Source organism: Thamnophis elegans, chromosome 10 (assembly GCF_009769535.1).
Source record: "Thamnophis elegans isolate rThaEle1 chromosome 10, rThaEle1.pri, whole genome shotgun sequence".
Classification (NCBI taxonomy): domain Eukaryota; kingdom Metazoa; phylum Chordata; class Lepidosauria; order Squamata; family Colubridae; genus Thamnophis; species Thamnophis elegans.
Genome location: NC_045550.1, coordinates 68,165,593 through 68,185,427, shown reverse-complemented (window position 1 = coordinate 68,185,427; position 19,835 = coordinate 68,165,593).

Sequence of the window (19,835 nt, the reverse complement as noted above, 5' to 3'; positions counted from 1 at the left end):
AACAACCGGAAAACATCCTGGAAAACATCCTGAAAACATCCTGGAAAACATCCTGAAAGTTGCCTGGAAAACAGCCGGAAAACGTCCCAGAAAATAGCCTGAAAATGGCCTGGAAAACATCCTGAAAACATCCCGGAAAACATCCCGGAAAACAGAGATCTTGAAAATTGGCACTTTTATCTGTAGCTTTCTGTTAAGTTCTGGACGAAGAATGGAGGTGAGGCCAGAGTGATTTCTAACATCTCTTTTCTCAACTCGCAAAGTATCCCTGGTCTCAAGTTGCCATAGGAAAGGGGGGGATGGGAAACCATGAAGCGGCATGGCAGCCAAAGACAGATGCACATACCAGGCTTATCTCTCTCAAGGCTGTATCCCAGGGTTACTTACAGCAGCCGGAGGGGAGTGATCTCTAAAGTCGGCTAATGTGATTGATGATACACCCTGGGGAGAAGGGGAAAACAGAGTCATGATTGGGGCGGTAAATGACGTGGGGTCAGAGCTGGCTTCACTTGGGAATGTGCCGACACGAAGCTCCTAATAAACGACTGGATTTCTTTTGAAGCTTGGCTCGAGGCTCATGTTTTAATTTGCTGCCTGTGAGGCAACTGAACTCCATGGCTGGCCCAGCTCCTTTTATAGGAAACTGTTCAGCCAAACAACCAATCAGGAGAGAGCATTTTCCCGCTCCAACTGAGGACCAGAATGAGAACTTCAACTGACAACCGTACACTCTGTACACTACATAACACTTCCAAAGACACCGAGTCCTTCCCTTCAAATTACCGTATTTTTCAGAGTATCAGACGCACCGGAGTATAAGACGCACCAAGGTTTTCAAGAGGCAAATTAAAAAAAAAGTTTTTGCACTCTGCAAACCTCCCAAAAACGGCCCGTTTTTCATGAAAACGGGCCCATTCCACCCCCCCAGAAAAGGGCATGAATAGCCCTTAGGAGACTTGTAGAGTGTTCCTGGGGTGGGGGGAGGCCCCAAAAATGAGCAAAAAATGGCCCGTTTGTTGCGAAAATGGGCCAATTTTTTGTCAAAAAAAAAAGAGCATTAGGAAGCTTATAGAGTGCTGCTGGGGGGGGGGAATTGAACAAAAAATGGCCCATTTTTTTGCTCATTGCTGCCCTCCCCAGCCCCCAGGAGCACTCTGAAAGCCTCCTGTCGAAAGAAATGTCCTTCTGGGTTCAGCTCCAAGTGGGGGAAAAGACACTGGAGACATGGAGGCTGCTTGGAAAGATGGTTTTAATGGTGACAGGGTCACATGGCTTGAGCCCTGAACAGAAAAGGTGATCATATGCCTCAATGTTGGTGGAGAAGAAGAGAAGGGCTGAGGGAGGGGCTTGCTAGGCTTTTTATAACCTGTTCAGTCCCACCTCTCTGTTTCCTGTTCCTGTGTAAGAAATGTATTCTGATTGGTTGTCAGACACCCATGGTGCCATGCAGGGGGCTACTCTCTAGGCTGTGATGAGTTCTCAGATGCCTTGTGGTCAGTTGAGTAAAGTTCCAACCCCCTGGGGCTGGAGTGGAGAAGTCTTTGTTATGTAAAGTGGGCTAGCCTGGCCTTCTCAATGGCCTATTGACAAAGTGGGGATGGGCAGGAAGCTATAGGCAACTATTCTGTCTTTTAAAGCATGTTTCTTTCTTTTCACATCCAGAGAAATATTCTCCCTTTTCAATATTTCCTGGGATATTTCATTTTTCTGGGAGAGGGCTGGATGATAACTTTCCACACTCCTAAAGGCTATGCACAGCCATTTGGTTGAAGAGGGTGGGGTTTCGGGAGGCAAAAAATGCTATATTCAGCGTATAAGACACACCCAGATTAATCAGCCTCTTTTTTAAGGGAAAAAGGTGCGTCTTATACTCCGAAAAATACGGTATGCACCTTTCAGTCCATGACGCAGTCTCCGTTTTTCCCGGTCAATTTCACGCTCCCGTTCTCAGCTCCGAAAAGGATTGCAATAGTTTGAGGGCCCGGGCTAAAGAGAGCAGCAGAGAAAAACCTTTGTGAGGAGAAAGCGGCTTATTATAATTGAAAGCCGAAAAGGAAAAACGAGGCTTTTGTGAAAACACCTTGAGGGGGTTGTTTTTTTGGCCTTCTTAAATGTGTTTAATCCCACAGCCTCGCTTAAGGAAGTCACGGTGGGCAGGCTCTGAAATTTGCTTGACGGAATCTCAGCCGAGGATAGTCCCCCTTAATAATTGCCGTGCAATTTGGATTGAAGTGTGTGTGTGTGTTGTGTGTGAGGAAATAATCCCACGGGGATCTCGTTCTGGATCTAAGAGGGGGACAGTTTGGAGGACGGAGAGACAAGGCAGAAAACCTGGCTAGCGCAGAGTTGTACATTGTACACTGGCTATCTATCTTTCTCCAGTTTACAACACAGTCCTTTCGGTAGTTCCCAGAAAGCTCCACACCCATTTGCAACACTCCGGTGACCCTGAGGACACAGATCAGGGGTGGGTTTCAACCGGTTCGCGGCGGTCCCCGCGAACCGGTTGGTCGGCGAACCCGGATGTAAGTAACTTCCGGGAACGGCGAAGGGCCCACCCGCCTGCCCGCGCTCCTTACCGGTCTTTGAAGGCTTCTGCGCTTCCACGCAGGTGCATGGCACATACAGCGCCTGCGCGATTCTCCGCGAGCAGCTGGATGGCACATACAGCGCCTGCATGAGTCTCCGCAAGCAGCTGGAGCATCGCGCAGGTGCTAAGACGCATGTGTGAACTGCGTGCGTGCACGAGGACGCCGCCGGCCCCGTTCCAACCGAACCGAACTGGTTGGAACGGGATTAGCAACCCACCACTGACACAGATCAACCTCCAAGTGGCCTCAACGACTCTCTAAAAAGGATGCAAATGCTTTGTCTGCAAGGAGCACCAATCCTTCCATTCCCCACCATCCAAATCAGAGCTGAGGAAGCTTCTTGGAGAAGCGAAACGTCTTCAGAGAAAAACCAGACAGTCCAGTTGCTTCCTGGGAAAAAAAAGCATCCTTGGGACAACCACGACGTTGGATGACTGAGGATCTCCAAAGACATTTACCTGTACCTCTTTCTGATTTCCTACAGAAGCAGGTGATGCGTACCTGAGTGGATTCTACCTGCCCGTTCAGGAGACGACCTTAATTCTTGAAATCGGGAAGAAGAATTGAAAAAAATCAAAGAAATTGAAAGGATGTCAGGCCCGCGGCCATCTTTTCTTTTGGGTCTTTGGCCTGCCACACTTTCTATTATTCTGCTATGCCTTGTCTATGGTGGGAAAAGGGGAGGGGGGATTGTAGGGAGTTAGATGCTATGTAGCCATAACAACATTCTTTCTAGAAAGCCAAGGTCATCCTTTGTCTCTGCACCTGACCGGAACTGGATGGGTGGAACTGCCAGCATGGCAGTGGGGGATTGGGCCATGGGACGGACTTGTGGGTGTGGGGGGCAAGATCTTGAACTTTCAACTCGGTGGGGAAAATCCGAAAACTTTCAGATTCGGGTTTTCCCAGATGTGCCAACATGGCTCTCTTAATAAATTGGAGTTTTGAGCAAATGCTTTGCCTCGGACTCTGATTTACTTTTGGATGCTATTTGGAACCCAAGTTTGACTCAAAGGAGTCTTTATTACTACAGGAATAAGGAAGAATAATTCAGCATGCAGGCTGGGGAATTCTGGGCTTCATTTGAGCCTCCGACAGATCTGTTACACCCCTTCGCTCTGAGTTAATACGATTCAACTGCGATTCTCAGTTGCTCATCAGAAGTAATTGTGCGGCAGAGATGCATCTCCTGCCAACAGCTGGCCTGGCGTGCATAAAAACAAGATAACTTTTCTCATTAGCGCCGCTGCTCTTGGTGAGTTAGGAGAAATTCTCACCTGCATCTCCATTTTTCTTTCTGAATTGACTTCTTGGTTGGGTCAGGGTTCCAAAGAGCATCCAAAATTAAATCAGAGTCCGAGGCAAAGGATTCCTCAAAGTTCCAATTGATGAAGAGAGACACGTTGGCACATCTGGGGAAACCCGATTCTGAAAGCTTCCCGGTTTTCCCCACCCAGTTGAAAGTTCAAGATCTTGCCCCCCATACCCACAAGTCCATCCCATGGTCCAATCTCCCACTGCCACGCTGGCATTTCCACCCATCCAGTTCCGGCCAGGTGCAGAGACAAAGGATGACCTTGGTTTTCTAGAAAGAATGTTGTTATGGCTACATCACATCTAACTCCGTACAATCCCCCCTCCCATTTCTCCACCATAGAAAATGCTTAGCAGAATAATAGAAAGTGTGGCAGGCCTAATATCCAAAAGAAAAGATGGCTGCAGGACTGACAGCTTGGCTTTCACACCTCCTGAGGTGGAAAGACGGCCCTGCCGAGAGTGGAAATCCACAATATGTGTTGTGTAACTCCCGGGATTGATGAAACAGGGGGGTGGTATGGGGGGAAGCTTGTCAGAAGAATTGATCTCATTCAAACGGGATGACCATTTTTAGACTTAGAACAGCTTTATTGTCACTGTGAATGTACACGCATCGGCATAGGTGAAAATGAAATTTCATTGCATAATTGCTCTCAAAGGGTCACCACCTCCAATACACAGTACATCATCATCATCATCATCATCATCATCATCTCCTTTTAATGACCCCATAATGCCTTGCATCGGGGTGGAGTCTGGGCAAATGAATGGAGCTGTGGGTTTCCTGGCCAGATGCCCTTCCTGTTGCCAATGCGGAGTTTTGTTCGGCAGATGTATTCTCATCGTGCCCAGAGAGAGAAATATTTGCCTCTACCTGGGATCGAACTCACAGCCTCCTGATTGTGGGGCAAGAGCTTCACCTCTAAGCCACCACACCACTCCTTCAATACATAAATACAAATAGAGGAGAGGAGAGGAGAACTTTCATTGTCATTTTTTTTTTGCCCGCGCACTGGCCCACATTAAAAGTGGAATTCTTTTGGTTGAAATTCTTACAATTGTTCTGTCTGAATTGTTGTGAGGCAGGGAGTAACTGTACATTAAAGCTAATGCTGGCTGGGGAAGTTTGGGGGTTAAAGTCCACATCTCTAACAAGCCATACTGACTCCGGAAATGACACCATTGCGTGAAACCATCACTCCACCAGCGTTCTGGCCCACTTGCCATAGATTTCAATTTTCTGATAAGTCTGCAAATCCTCATTAGGGCCGGAAATCTGTCAGCTGCTCCACTTATCTGTTTGGGTTTATTCAGACCTGAAATTGAAGCTCATAAGGAATTATATTTTATTTTTCAGGGTGCGAATAACGTCAGAAACATCAGCACCTGACTGGGTTTCATGGAGCCATCAATGTTTTAGATGTACGGGCAGAGTTCGGTTCACCCCATGTGTGGGTCTATGACAATTCGCCATGGCCAATTGGCTGTGGCCAATTTGCTGCAGATGAGTTGCTGCAGACAATTCACCATTGCCAACTCCCCACGGACAACTCACCATGGACAACATCATGGCCAACTCATCATGGCCAACTCATCATGGCAACTCGCCATGGCCAATGTTATGGCCAACTCGTCATGGCGAACTCGCCATGGCCAACTCGCCATGGCACTCTCCATACCCAACTCTCCATGGCTAACTTGCCATGGCCAACATCATGGCCAACTCACCATGGCCAATTCACCATGGCCAATGTCATGGCCAACTCGTCAAGGCCAACTCACCATGGCTAACTTGCCATGGCCAACTCGTCATGGCCAACTCGCCATGGCCAACTCTCCATAGCCAACTCGCTATGGCTAACTTGCCATGGCCAACATCATGGCCAACTTGCCATGGCCAATTCACAATGGCCAACTCGCCGTGGCTAACGTCATGGCCAACTCGCCATGGCCAACATCATGGCCAACTCACCATGGCCAATGTCATGGCCAACTTGTCATGGCCAACTCACCATGGGAAATAATCCCACGGGAATCTCGATCTGGATCTAAGAGGGGGACAGTTTGGAGGACGGAGAGCCAAGGCAGAAAACTTGGCTAGCGCAGCAGAATGCAGTGCATTGAGTGCAGAGCTGTACATTGGCTATCTATCTTTCTCCAGTTTACAACACAGTCCTTTCAGTAGTTCCCAGAAAGCTCCACACCCATTTGCAACACTCAGGTGACCCTGAGGACACAGATCAGGGGTGGGTTTCAACTGGTTCGCGGCGGTCCCCGCGAACCGGTTGGTCGGCGAACCCGGAAGTAAGTAACTTCCGGGAACGGCAAAGGGCCCACCCGCCTGCCTGCGCTCCTTACCAGTCTTTGAAGGCTTCTGCGCTTCCACGCAGGCGCATGGCACATACAGTGCCTGTGCGATTCTCCGCGAGCAGCTGGATGGCACATACAGCACCTGCGTGAGTCTCCGCGAGCAGCTGGAGCATCGCGCAGGTGCTAAGACGCATGCGTGAACTGCGCGTGTGCACGAGGACGCCGCCGGCCCCGTTCCAACCGAACCAGTTGGAACGGGATTAGCAACCCACCACTGACACAGATCAACCTCCAAGTGGCCTCAACGACTCTCTAAAAAGAATGCAAATGCTTTGTCTGCAAGGAGCATCAATCCTTCCATTCCCCACCATCCAAATCAGAGCTAACTTGCCATGGCCAACTCACCATAGCCAACTCACCATGGCCAATGTCATGGCCAACTCATCAAGGCCAACTCACCATGGCCAACTCGCCGTGGCCAATGTCATGGCCAACTCGCCGTGGCCAATGTCATGGCCAACTCGCCGTGGCCAACGTCATGGCCAACTTATCATGGCCAACTCACCATGGTTAACTCGCCTTGGCCAACTCATCGTGGCTAACGCCATGGCCAACTCGCCATGGCCAACGTCATGGCCAACTCGTCATAGCCAACTCACTGTGGCCAACTCGCCACAGCCAACTCCCTAGGGAGGGTCCCTGCTGAGATGTATGTCCCATCCAAATTCCTTCCGAGGGCTCAGCGGCCCCTTATCAGTCCATTCCCTTGACTGCATCTCTTCCTCCCTCTCTCAAGGTCCTTCCCAGGTACCACAACATAGACATTCAGACACATTCCCACATGCACAACTACACTGTCTTTCATTGTACAGGGCTTTAAAAAAAAAAAAAAAACAATGGCTCATAGCCATGCTGATCTTTGTATTTCATCAGTGCCCTATTTGAGTGCCATGAAGAAAGAACTGGGTGACTTTGGGTCGATCACCAGGAGACGGTGAGTTCTAGTCCCACTTTAGGCATGAGAACCGGCTGGGTGACTTTGGACTAATCACCAAGATTGTATTAACAACATACAGCGTATCCTTTCAGGTGCTTTAACCTGAAAGAGAACAATATTTTTTTCCTCATCCGTTTTAAAACAGTAAGCTTTTCTTTAGAAAAAAAAAATCAAATTAAAACATTCTGATACATCCTTTTTTAAAAAAACACTCCCTCTTACCAGACAGACTTTAAAATTCATACTTCTCCAGAGGAGGTAAAAATCGAAATGTTTGCACACAGCTTTTTTCGTGCACAGCATTCCCCTTCCCTGGTCTTAGTTATTGCCTTCTGTTGCCTTGTTCTTTTAAATAATCTCCTGGGACATAATTAATAAGAGCAGGGAAAAAAATTCCCTGGCATAAACTGGAAAAAAGCAAAGAAAATAAAGGGACGGGGAGAATAAAGAACTCCCGTGGAAAAGTGAATTGATGGGTTGTTACCTCTGCAGTGGGGCACAAACGAAAATTAAAATGGCCCCCAAAGGACCAGGTTCCCCCCCCTTTTTTTAATCACAGCCCTGAAATCTGTGATTAAATATGGGTTTGTAAAGTTCCAGCAGTTTCCCCGAGCCACCGAAATGCCAAAGAGAGTGAGACTCCAGACAAAGTTTGCAAAAAATATCAGCTTTTTATTTATGGCCACAGCAAAAGCTGGGTAACAAAACTATATCCAAGGCATGTAAGGAATAGCCGCCCCCTGCAAGAGGGGCTCAGAGTATTATATACCTTTTAGGCAGATAGAAACAAAGTTTATCCAATCAGAGAAAAAAGATTCGTTGCCAACGTGGTCTTTAAAACGTTCTTTTGTTTTCTATCTTATCTGTGGAGTATCCCTATATAGCCTTGTGTTAGGGGGTGGCTGCCCCCCCTTTGCCAAGTTGTTTTTCGGCAGAATGCTTTAAGGAGTTATGAGCCAGGAAAACTCCCTAGTTTGGTTCCCTTTATCCATGGGACCTGATATTCCCGTGTAACAATTTCTTCTATGTTTTCAAGAATGTGCCTAGTTTTGAAGCCAAGAATGGAAGCGGGACGCAGCAGTGAGATTAACATCTGCGGTCCAATATTAAGGTTACAATTTGCTAGGCCAGAAAACAACCGATTTCTGACAGTATCGCAATAATATAAGCAGAAGCCAATCTCAAAGCTTCGTTCTTAATAAATGCTTTTTTTTTTTAATTTTTATTTTATACACATAAGCACGTCAACAGAAACAAAGACATAACTTAAAAACAACATAGGAACAATAAGTTCCATCGTATATCATACCGCAGTTCCGAATCGGTTTCTTTTATTTATTTCTTAATAAATAAATGCTTTCTAGCAGGATATCATATCAGAAGCAAACAGCAAATGTTGGTTTAACCGGTAACAATTATATAGGAACAAAAGCAATTCATAATAATAGCAAATAGCCAAGATGGATTCATATTGATTCACCTTCAGGTTCCTATTATTTACGGAAGAGATTGTGAGCTCTGGCGGTGGAAACAAACGTGGCCAATAATGTACGAAGGTGTTTCAAAAGTGATTTATCACAACGGCAAGCAGGCTAGTAGCCAAGCAGACTTTTCTGGCCCTTGTTAGGCTCCGAGTTGCAGGGATATTAATGTTCCTAGTTGGATCAAACCCTTTGCAAACATTCACGCTGTGCCTACAGATGTCAGCCTGGGGGTTCCCGTGTTTTGCTCCCTGGTTGTCAGGAGGGTCGCAAAAGGGGATCGAATGACCCTGGGACACTGGGAAACCGTCATAAATACGAGCCAAGCACGTGCATTTTCATCACGTGACCATGAGATGCTGCATTGGTCATTAAGTGTGAAAACCCGCCATAAGTCACTTTTTCCAGTGCCGTTGTAATTTTGAACGGCCATAAACAAACTGTTGTAAGTCAAAGACTGCCTGTAATTTATAATAATATCAGCTGATAACCTGGCATTGCCCGTTTATTTATTTATAGAGCGGAAAAGTCCGGACCAAATGTAATTTCTAAGGTTGGATTTTCCCTCTTACCAGAGGGAGCCCCCTTGTGGAGTACTGTTATCATGGCAACTGTTATCATGGCAACTCCACTGCGCTGTACTGTAGAAGCCATTTGATGGCAGTACAGTAGAAGCCATTTGAAGGCACAACAGGCTGTATCTTAACAGAACCCACACCCCGAGGGGCTTTAGGGGTATCTTACCCCCACAGAGAGTAAGTCATGTGTATACCAAGTTTGGTTGAAATTGCTCAAGGCGTTCCAGAGTTATGCTGGAGCACGCACACACACACACACACAGCCATTTATATATAGATCAGAGGTGGGAGCCAAGGTGGCGCAGTGTTTAGGGTGCAGTACTGCAGGCCACTTCAGCTGACTGTTATCTGCAGTTCAGCGGTTCAAATCTCACCGGCTCAAGGTTGACTCAGCCTTCCATCCTTCCGAGGTGGGTGAAATGAGGACCCAGACTGTGGGGGCGATATGCTGACTCTGTAAACCGCTTAGAGAGGGCTGAAAGCCCTATGAAGCGGTATATAAGTCTAACTGCTATTGCTATTGCTATTCCTACCAGTTTGCACCTATTCGGTAGAAGCGGTTCGTCAAATCTACCGCACCGGTTAGAAGAGGTTCCACCCGTGGACCCGGAAAGCAGGCCACACCTACAGAAGAGGTTCCAAAATTTTTTGAAACCCGCCACTGACACACACACACACACACACACACACACACACACACACACAGAGACTGACACAGAGAGGGAGAGAAAGAGAAAGGAAGGAAGGAAGGAAGGAAGGAAGGAAGGAAGGAAGAAAGAAAGAAAGAAAGAAAGAAAGAAAGAAAGAAAGAAAGAAAAAAGAAAGAAAAAGGGTGAGGGAGAGATGAAAGAAAAAAAGAAAAAAGGGACAGAGAGACAAAAGGAAGGAAAGAGAGAGAGAGAGAGCGAGAGAGAGAGAGAGAGAGAGAGAGAGAGAGAGAGAGAGAGAGAGAGAGAGAAGGAAAACACATGGCCGGCAAGCCACTCCCATCTGGTCACCTGGCCGGCAAGCCATTCCCACAAAGGAAACCCACCACTGATATAGATATATACATACATACATTCTCCACAAACACAATATCAAGACAGCCTTCAACACTGACCAAAAAATAGCCCACATCTTAAGAAACCCCAAAGACAAAATCCAGCTAGAAAACCAAGGCGTCTACGAAATACCATGCAAAATCTGCTCTGCCACATACATAGGACAAACGAAGAGGAGAATAAATGGACGCATCGCAGAACACAAGAAGGCAGTAAGAAATAAAGAAAAAAACTTCCTCCCTTTTCCGGCATCTTAAAGCAACAGGACATGAAATTGATTTTGAAGGAACCAAATTAATCTCCAAAACAGAACACTTCAACACGAGAATAATTATGGAAGCCATCGAAATAGAGAAACACCCCCACAACATGAATAAACGTGACGATACCTTCCCTTACCAGATATCTGGAAACCAGCCCTAGTCAACAGAGGAGCCCCACCCACCACCCAGGCTGTTACAACACGAAACATCAACGGATGCACAGCCAGCACCAATCTACCAATCATGATACAACCACACAACCAATCATTCCACCTACTGAAACAAAGCCAGTACTCCACCCACCCACCACCAAGATTTATAGAAAGATGGCAGCTCTGACCACGCTTTAAGCCCAAAACCCAGCCTGAAGACGGCGAGTGAGACCTCACCAAAACGTTGCCAAGACAATCTCAATCTTACATGGGAAAAGACCCGAATACAACAAGACCAGCATATATACATAGATAAATACAATACTATAAATACTATAAAATCAACCTAGCCAAAAAGAGGGGTGGGAGCGGGAATATGATGCGAGGGGAGATGGTGGGATCTGTTGTTAATAAGTCAATCACCCCGTGTTATTGTCTAATGTATTTCAATTCAGAATAGAGCTGGAAGGGACCTTGGAGGTCTTCTAGTCCAACCCCCTGCTTAGGCAGGAAACCCTACACCACTTCAGACAAATGGATATCCAATCTCTTTCTTAAAAGCTTCCAGTTGTAGGAAGTTAAAACCCACCCCTCTGCTAGAAAACTGAAATATCCTGGGAAATATTAAGAAGGCAGAATATGATATTTCCCCGGATATGAAAAGGGAGAAACATGTTTTTTAAAGACAAAGTAGCTCCCTGCAGCTTCCTCCCCCCCACCTTGTCAAGGAGCCATTAAAGCCTGAGCGTGTCTACTTTACATAATAAAGGTGGGATTAGCCTTCCACCGAAACTCACCACATGGCATCTGGGAACTCAACCAAACTTGGGACTCAAAACACAGCCTAAAGAGTTGCCCCTGCATGGTCCCATGGAGTCTGACAACCAATCAGAATACATTTCTTCCACAGGAACAGGAAACAGAGAGGTGGGGTCGAACAGAGTATAAAAAAACCCACCAAGCCCCTTCTTTTCTCCCTTTTCTTCTTCACCCAACATCTGGAAGGATGGGATCCCCCTTTTCTGTTCAGGAGCTCAAGCCGTGTGGTCCTGTCCACCATTAAACCATCTTTCCAAGCAGCCTCCGTGTTTCCAGGGTCTTTTCCCCCCCGCTTGGAACTAAACCCAGAAGGACGTTTCTTCCAACACAGTGTAGGAAGTTATCATCCAGCCCTCTCCCAGAAAAATGAAATATCCTAGGAAATATTGAAAAGGCAGAATATTTCTCTGGATGTGAAAAGAAAGAAACGTGCTTTAAAAGACAGAACAGCTTCCTGTAGCTTCCTGCCCATCCCCACTTTGTCAATGGGCCATTAAGAAGACCAAGCTAGTCCACTTTACATAATAAAGACTTCTCCACTTCAGCTACAGGAAAGCATGATAATATTGGCCCCACTGACCACATGGCATCTGAGAACTCAACCAAACCTGGATCCAAAATGCAGAGAGTTGCCCCTGCATGGCCCCATGGGAGTTTGACAACCAATTAGAATACATTTCTTACACAGGAACAGGAAACAGAGAGGTGGGACTGAACAGGTTATAAAAAGCCTAGCAAGCCCCTCCCTCGGCCCTTCTCTTCTTCTCCACCAACATTGAAGCATGTGATCACTTTTTCTGTTCAGGGCTGAAGCCATGTGGCCCTGTCCACCATTAAAACCATCTTTCCAAGCAGCCTCCATGTCTCCAGTGTCTTTTCCCCCACTTGGAGCTGAACCCAGAAGGACATTTCTTTCATCAAGAGTGTTGGAGCATTTACAACTAGTTTCCTATTTTTTTCATTTAGTTTTTCTACTTTTTCGTTACACTAGACATACCCAGTTCCAGCAACCATTCTTTCTATGTTTTGGCCTCCAGTCCCCTAATCATCTTTGTTGTACACCCGAGTTGGTGTAAATCCTTATTGAGAGCACGTTTTTGGGAAAGGAAGATAGAGGCTGATTCCCTCCGTGGAGGTTTTTTTAACCATCAGAAATATCCACACTGGGCCGAGAAATTATTTACAAAAGACTTTTGGGGATGGATGGAGCAGCTGCTGGAGAATTGTGTCGGGAGAATTGGGCTGCCAGTAACATATATGGTGCATTCGGAATTATTTCTCTCTTGCATATTTTACCGGGGCACGGCGCCCTGAGCTGGCTCAGTCTCCATGCGCAGCGTGCCCTGTTTAATAATTGCAAAGATTTGGTCATTCAAAGCAACATGTGGCAATTAGCTGTTTTGCAGGGTTTCTGTTCCTGGCGGCATGGTAGTTGCGCTACCTGTGGGCCCAATCCATGTATTATGAAATGCAGAGGGATAGAAACATGTTGCTGTTTTTCCTTTGGGCTGGGATGAATTTCGGTTCGTTTGTGTGTGTTGTATTTCGGGCACTCCTTGTTGAAGGAGTATATGAACCAATATGAGTCAATATTGGCGATTTGCTTTTGTTATGAATTGCTAATGTTACTGTATAATTGTTACTGATTAAACCAACATTTGCTGTTGGCTTCTGATATGATATCCTGCTAGAAATCATGTATTAAGAATGAAGCTTTGTGATTGGTTTCTGCTTATATTATTGCATACACTGTCAAAAATTGGTTGTTTTCTATTGTAACCTTAATACTGGATGGCATTACTGCAAATGTTATCTCACTGCTGCCTCTCGCTTCCATTCTTGGATTCAAAGCTAGGCACATTTTTATTTTATTTTTTTGGATAGAAAATTTGCTTATTTTCATAGCATATAATCACATGTATAGTATTACATAGTCAATATCATGTTGTATTATTAAGTAATTACATCAATTCATCTTACCACCAACTACCAAAGGGGAAAAAAAAACCAGTTATTGGCTCTTCTGCTCTCCATACACCATATTTATACCTTATCCGACACTTTCTTCCCCCTCTCTCCTCCCTCTTTCTACATCCTTTCTTCCCTCCATCATATTCTACTCCCCCTTCCTTTCTCCTTCTCCTCTCTCCCCTTTCCACTCCTCCTTATACACCTCATCTTCCCCCTCTCTCCTATCCCTCTCTTCCTATCTTTCTTCTCTCCTCTGCTTCCGACTCTTCTACATCCTTTCTTCCCTCCATCATTTTCTACTCCACTTCCCCTTCCTTTCTCCTTCTCCTCTCTCCCCTTTCCACTCCTCCTTATACACCTCATCTTCCCCCCTCACCCTCTCTCCTGTCCCTCTCTTCTTATCTTTCTTCTCTCCTCTGCTTCCAACTCTTCTACATCCTGTCTTCCCTCCATCCTTTTCTACTCTACCTCCCCTTCCTTTCTCCTTCTCCTCTCTCCCCTTTCCACTCCTCCTTATACACCTCATCTTCCCCCCTCACCCTCTCTCCTGTCCCTCTCTTCCTATCTTTCTTCTCTCCTCTGCTTCCCACTCTTCTACATCCTTTCTTCCCTCCATCATTTTCTACTCTACTTCCCCTTCCTTTCTCCTCTCTCCCCTTACCACTCCTCCTTGTACACCCCGTCTTCCCCCCTCACCCTCTCTCCTGTCCCTCTCTTCCTATCTTCCTTCTCTCCTCTGCTTCCAACTCTTCTACATCCTGTCTTCCCTCCATCATTTTCTACTCCACTTCCCCTTCCTTTCTCCTTCTCCTCTCTCCCCTTACCACTCCTCCTTATACACCTCATCTTCCCCCTTCCCCCTCTCTCCTGTCCCTCTCTTCCTATCTTCCTTCTCTCCTCTGCTTCCCACTCTTCCTCTCATTCACTTGGTGTATTTCGGCTTCTGAGCAAACTCCCTTTTGTGTTGATGGTAGTTATAATTCCATTTCAATATACATAAAAAAGAAAAAAATAGCAGTATACATGTATAATCATAATACCTTAAAGTCCAACACCCCTCCTCCAACTTAGTAAATTCTGCTCCCTCCCACCCTAACCCTCCCCAACCTTCCTCCCCCCTGACTTCCCAGAACCAATACAAGGTATAAAGGCACATTCTTGAAAACATAGAAGAAATTGTTACACAGGAATATCAGGCCCCATGGATAAAGGAACCAAACTAGGGAGTTTTCCTGGCTCATAACTCCTTAAAGCATTCTGCCGAAAAACAACTTGGCAAATGGGGGCTGCCACCCCCTAACACAAGGCTATAGGGATACTCCACAGATAAGATAGACAGAGAGAGGAGCTTGAACAAAAGGACGCTTTAAAGATCACATTGGTAACGATTCTTGGTCTCTGATTGGATAAACTTTGCTTCTATCTGCCTAAAAGGTATATAATACTCTGAGCCTCTCTTGCAGGGGGCGGCTATTCCTTCCATGCATTTGTTCGTAAGTTTTGGATATAGTTTTCTCACCCAGCTTTTGCTATGACCATAAATTAAAGCTGATATTTTTTGCAAGCCTCGTCTGGAGTCTCCACTCTCATGGGCATTTCGGTGGCTTGGGGAAAATGCTGGAACTTTACAGTGTGATATGTTCGTTTGCGAAGCGGGAAGAAGAGTTCCATGCCTCACTGTGTGGGTAATGTTAAAGTTTGTCGTGACCCGTCAAAACCGCGGAGGACAAAATCGCGCTCGACGAAAGCACGCATTTGACGTCATCACAGCGCGATGAAAAAAATTAAAAATTTGAAATAAAATTAAAATTAAAGCAAGCCGATTCACATAAAGGTAAGGGTTAGGTTTAGGGTTAGGGTTAGGTTAAGGGTTAGGGTTAGGTTTAGAGCGTTAGGGTTACGTTTAGCATTAGGTTAAGGGTTAGTGTTAGGTTTAGCGTTAGGTTAAGGGTTAGGTTAAGGGTTAGGTTTAGGGTTAGGTTTAGGGTTAGGTTTGGGGGGGTTAGGGTAAGGTTTTCGCTTTATTTTTACATTTTTCGATCACAGCGCGATGTTTTCGTTGCGCTGTGATGATGTCAAATGCGCGCTTTCGTCGAGCGCGATTTTGTCCTCCGCGGTTTTGTGGTGGAACCAAAGTTTGTCAGTGAACAAATTAGAATTAGAATCGGAGAGTCAAAACGGATGCTGGGGGGTCATTTAGTCCAATTTCATACTCTGGGAAAAATCCATTAAAGCAAAGATGTCAAACTTTATTTCATTGAGAGCCGCATGGGGTTTGTGTTTGACCTTTGGTGGGAGGGGAGAAAGGGGGAATGTGGCCTGGGGGGGGGAATGGCCAGTTCAACATCACTTGTGTCGGTGGCGCCTGTGGTGGCCCGAGCACTCTGCCAGCGAAAAGGGGCTCCCGAACTCCGTTTTCAGTTGCGACGGCCTCCTGCAACCTCTGCTAGCGAAAACGGGCTCCTGAAAACGGACGGAGGCTGAGGATAGAAAAGAAGGAAGGGGAGAAGAGGAGAGGAGAGAAGGAAGCGAAAGAAAGGGAAAGGAAGGACAGGAAGCAGAGGTGGGTTCCTACCAGTTCGCACCTATTCGGTAGAACCGGTTCGTCAAATCTACCAAACCGGTTAGAAGAGGTTCCACCAGTGGACCCGGAAAGCAGGCCACCACCTACAGAAGAGGTTCCAAAATTTTTTGAAACCCACCACTGCAACACACACATACACACAGACAGACAGACTGACAGAGAGAGAGAGAGAAAGAGAAAGAAAGAAAGAAAGAAAGAAAGAAAGAAAGAAAGAAAAAAGAAAGAAAAAGAGTGAGAGAGAGATGAAAGAAAAGAAGAAAAAAGGGACAGAGAAACAAAAGGAAGGAAAGAGAGAGAGAGAGGGAGAGAGAGAACACATGGCCAGCAAGCCATGAAAGAAAGAAAGAAAGAAAGAAAGAAAGAAAGAAAGAAAGAAAGAAAGAAAGAAAGAAAGAAAGAAAACACATGGCCAGCAAGCCACTCCCACCAGGTCACATGGCCGGCAAGCCACTCCCACAAAGGAGGCCACACCCACAGAGTAGGTTCCAAAAATTTTTGAAACCCACCACTGACAGGAAGGGAGGGGAGAAGGAGAAATGGTGGGGGCGGAAGAGGAGAAGATGAAACCGAAGAGGAGAACATATTAAAGTACAATAAAATATGGATTAAAAATATAAGAATGAAGACGTGGCATAAAAGGGATGGTTAGAAGCCTGCTTAAAGGAAATGTCATCAGTCTCTAACCACCAGATGTTCTAGCCAACTATGTCAAAAGTCCAAACCACAAGGTTCAGATTAAGTTCCTTAATGACACGTAATCCATACCTGTAACAAAAGGAGAAGTAAGACCCTCATCTCCTTATAAGACTTTTCCCCCAAAATAACCAATAAGAAATGAGTTAAGTATTTCCGTGTTGCAATGCTTTTGAGAATGTATAAGACCGTGTGCTTTGATGATGAAGGTTGTTCAGAATTTGCAATGTTAGCCATTGTGCTAACTTTCTGAACCCGGCTGCCAAATAAACTTTTCCTGTATCCAGAGAAGTCTAAAGCCTGTCATTTTCTGCAACAATTCGGCATATTAAACCACATGTTAAACCAGCAAAAAAAAAAAACAACTCTCTAATCAACTGCCAATTACCTCCACTCGACCAGTTAGATCCCATAGATTAGGCCTCCTCCGAGTCCCATCTGCCGGTCAATGTCGACTGGCGACCACGCGGAGGAGAGCCTTCTCGGTGGCGGCTCCGACCCTATGGAACGACCTCCCCGTGGAGATTCGTACCCTGACCACCCTCCAGACCTTCCGCACAGCCCTTAAAAACTGGCTATCCCGTCAGGCCTGGGATTAAAGACTGTAACCCACCCGAATAGTATGAATGTCGTGCTTTTAATGATGTATTGTCTTATGTGTCAATTGTTTGTTTCCCTCCCTTTCGAGTTGTAAGCCGCCCTGAGTCCCCCCAGGGAAAAGGGCGGCATATAAATAAATTACTCTAAACTCTAAACTCTAAACTCTCTAATCAAGATCAATAAAAAAGTGTTATATTTAACATTATTTATTGTGTATAACATTATTTAACAGGTTTTCCGAATGCACCCTAGTCTAAAGATTATCCCCAGCCTGATGACACAGGTCATGGGAATACAGCCAAGAGGTTCATTCTCCTGTAGGAAGTTAGCACCCAGCCCTCTCCTAGAAAAAATGAAATGTCCTGGGAAATATTGAAAAGGCAGAATATTATATTCTCCCTGGATCAGAAATGGAGAAACGTGTTTTTAGGCAGGAAGCAGACTCACTCTTCATAGCCCCCACCTTTGTCAAGGGGCCATTAGGGGCCCTGGGCTAGTTTACATAACAAAGATAGGATTAGCCAGCTACAAAAAAACTCACCGCATGACATCTGGGAACTCAACCAAACTTGGACTCAAAACACAGCCTAGAGAGTTGCCCTGAATGCTCCCACGGGAGTCTGACAACCAATCAGAATACATTTCTTACACAGGAACAGGAAACAGAGAGGTGGGGCTGAACAGGGTATAAAAATCCCAGCAAGCCCCCCTTTTCTCTCTTTTCTTCTTCACCCAACATCTGGAAGGATGGGATCCCCCTTTTCTGTTCAGGAGTTCAAGCCACGTGGTCCTGTCCACCATTAAAACCATCTTTCCAAGCAGCCTCCGTGTTTCCAGGGTCTTTTTCCCCACTTGGAACCGAACCCAGAAGGACGTTTCTTCCAACACTACCATATTACTGTAATGTGCTCTACATGGGTTTTTTTTTTTTTTTTAGGGTTTTATTAACACTTATAGGCCGCCCTTTTCCCTGAGGGGACTCAGGGCGGCTTACATAAAATCAAGGGAAGGGATATACAAACAATAACACAAACAAAACATAGAATAAAATAATGAGCAACATTCATTCATCATTCGGGTGGGGGCAATTATCTTTGTCCCCAGGCCTGACGGGCTAGCCAGGTCTTAAGGGCTGTGCGGAAGGTCTGGACGGTGGTGAGGGTACGAATCTCCACGGGGAGATCGTTCCAAAGGGTCGGAGCTACTACTGAGAAGGCTCTCCTCCGTGTAGTTGCCAGTCGGCACTGACTGGCAGATGGAACTCGGAGGAGGCCTAATCTATGTGATCTAATTGGTCGCAGGGAGGTAATTGGCAGGAGGCGGTCTCTCAAGTACGCAGACCCACTACCATGAAGGGCTTTATGAGTGACAAGTAGCACTTTGAAGCGCACCCGGAGATCGACAGGTAGCCAGCGCAGCTCGCGGAGGATAGGTGTTATGTGGGTGAACCGAGGTGCACCCACGATCACTCGCGCGGCTGCGTTCTGGACTAGCTGAAGTCGCCGGATGCTCTTCAAGGGCAGCCCCATGTAGAGCACATTGCAGTATTCCAGCCTAGAGGTCACAAGGGCCCGAGTGACTGTTGTGAGAGCCTCCCGATTCAGGTAGGGTCGCAACTGGCGCACCAGGCGAACCTGGGCAAATGCCCCCCTGGTCACAGCCGTCAAATGATGGTCGAAAGTCAGCTGTGGATCCAGGAGGACTCCCAAGTTGCGAACCCTCTCTGAGGGGTGTAGAATTTGACCCCCCCAGCTTGAGCAATGGAGCACTGGTCGAATTGTTGGGAGGAAAGCACAACAGCCACTCGGTCTTCTCTGGGTTGAGTACAAGCTTGTTAGCCCTCATCCAGTCCATAACGGCCTCAAGACCCCGGTTCATCACGTCCACCGCTTCATTGAGTTGGCACGGGGCGGACAGATACAACTGGGTATCATCCGCATATTGATGGTATCTTATCCCGTGCCTTCGAATGATCTCACCCAGCGGTTTCATGTAGATGTTGAATAGTACGGGGGATAGGACCGAACCCTGCGGCACCCCATATGTTAGGGGCCTAGGGGTCGATCTCTGCCCCCCCACTAACACCGACTGCGACCTGTCCGAGAGGTAGGAGGAGAACCACCGTAACACAGTGCCTCCCACTCCCACCTCCCGCAGTCGTCGCAGAAGGATACCATGGTCGATGGTATCGAAAGCCGCCGAGAGGTCGAGGAGAACTAGGATGGAGGGATGGCCTCTATCTCTGGCTCTCCAAAGATCATCGGTCAATGCGACCAAAGCGGTTTCTGTGCTGTAACCGGGTCTGAAGCCGGACTGGAAGGGGTCAAGATAACTTGCTTCCTCCAAGGACCGCTGAAGCTGGAAGGCCACCACCTTCTCAACAACCTTCCCAACAAAAGGGAGGTTGGAGACTGGACGGTAGTTGTTAAGGACAGC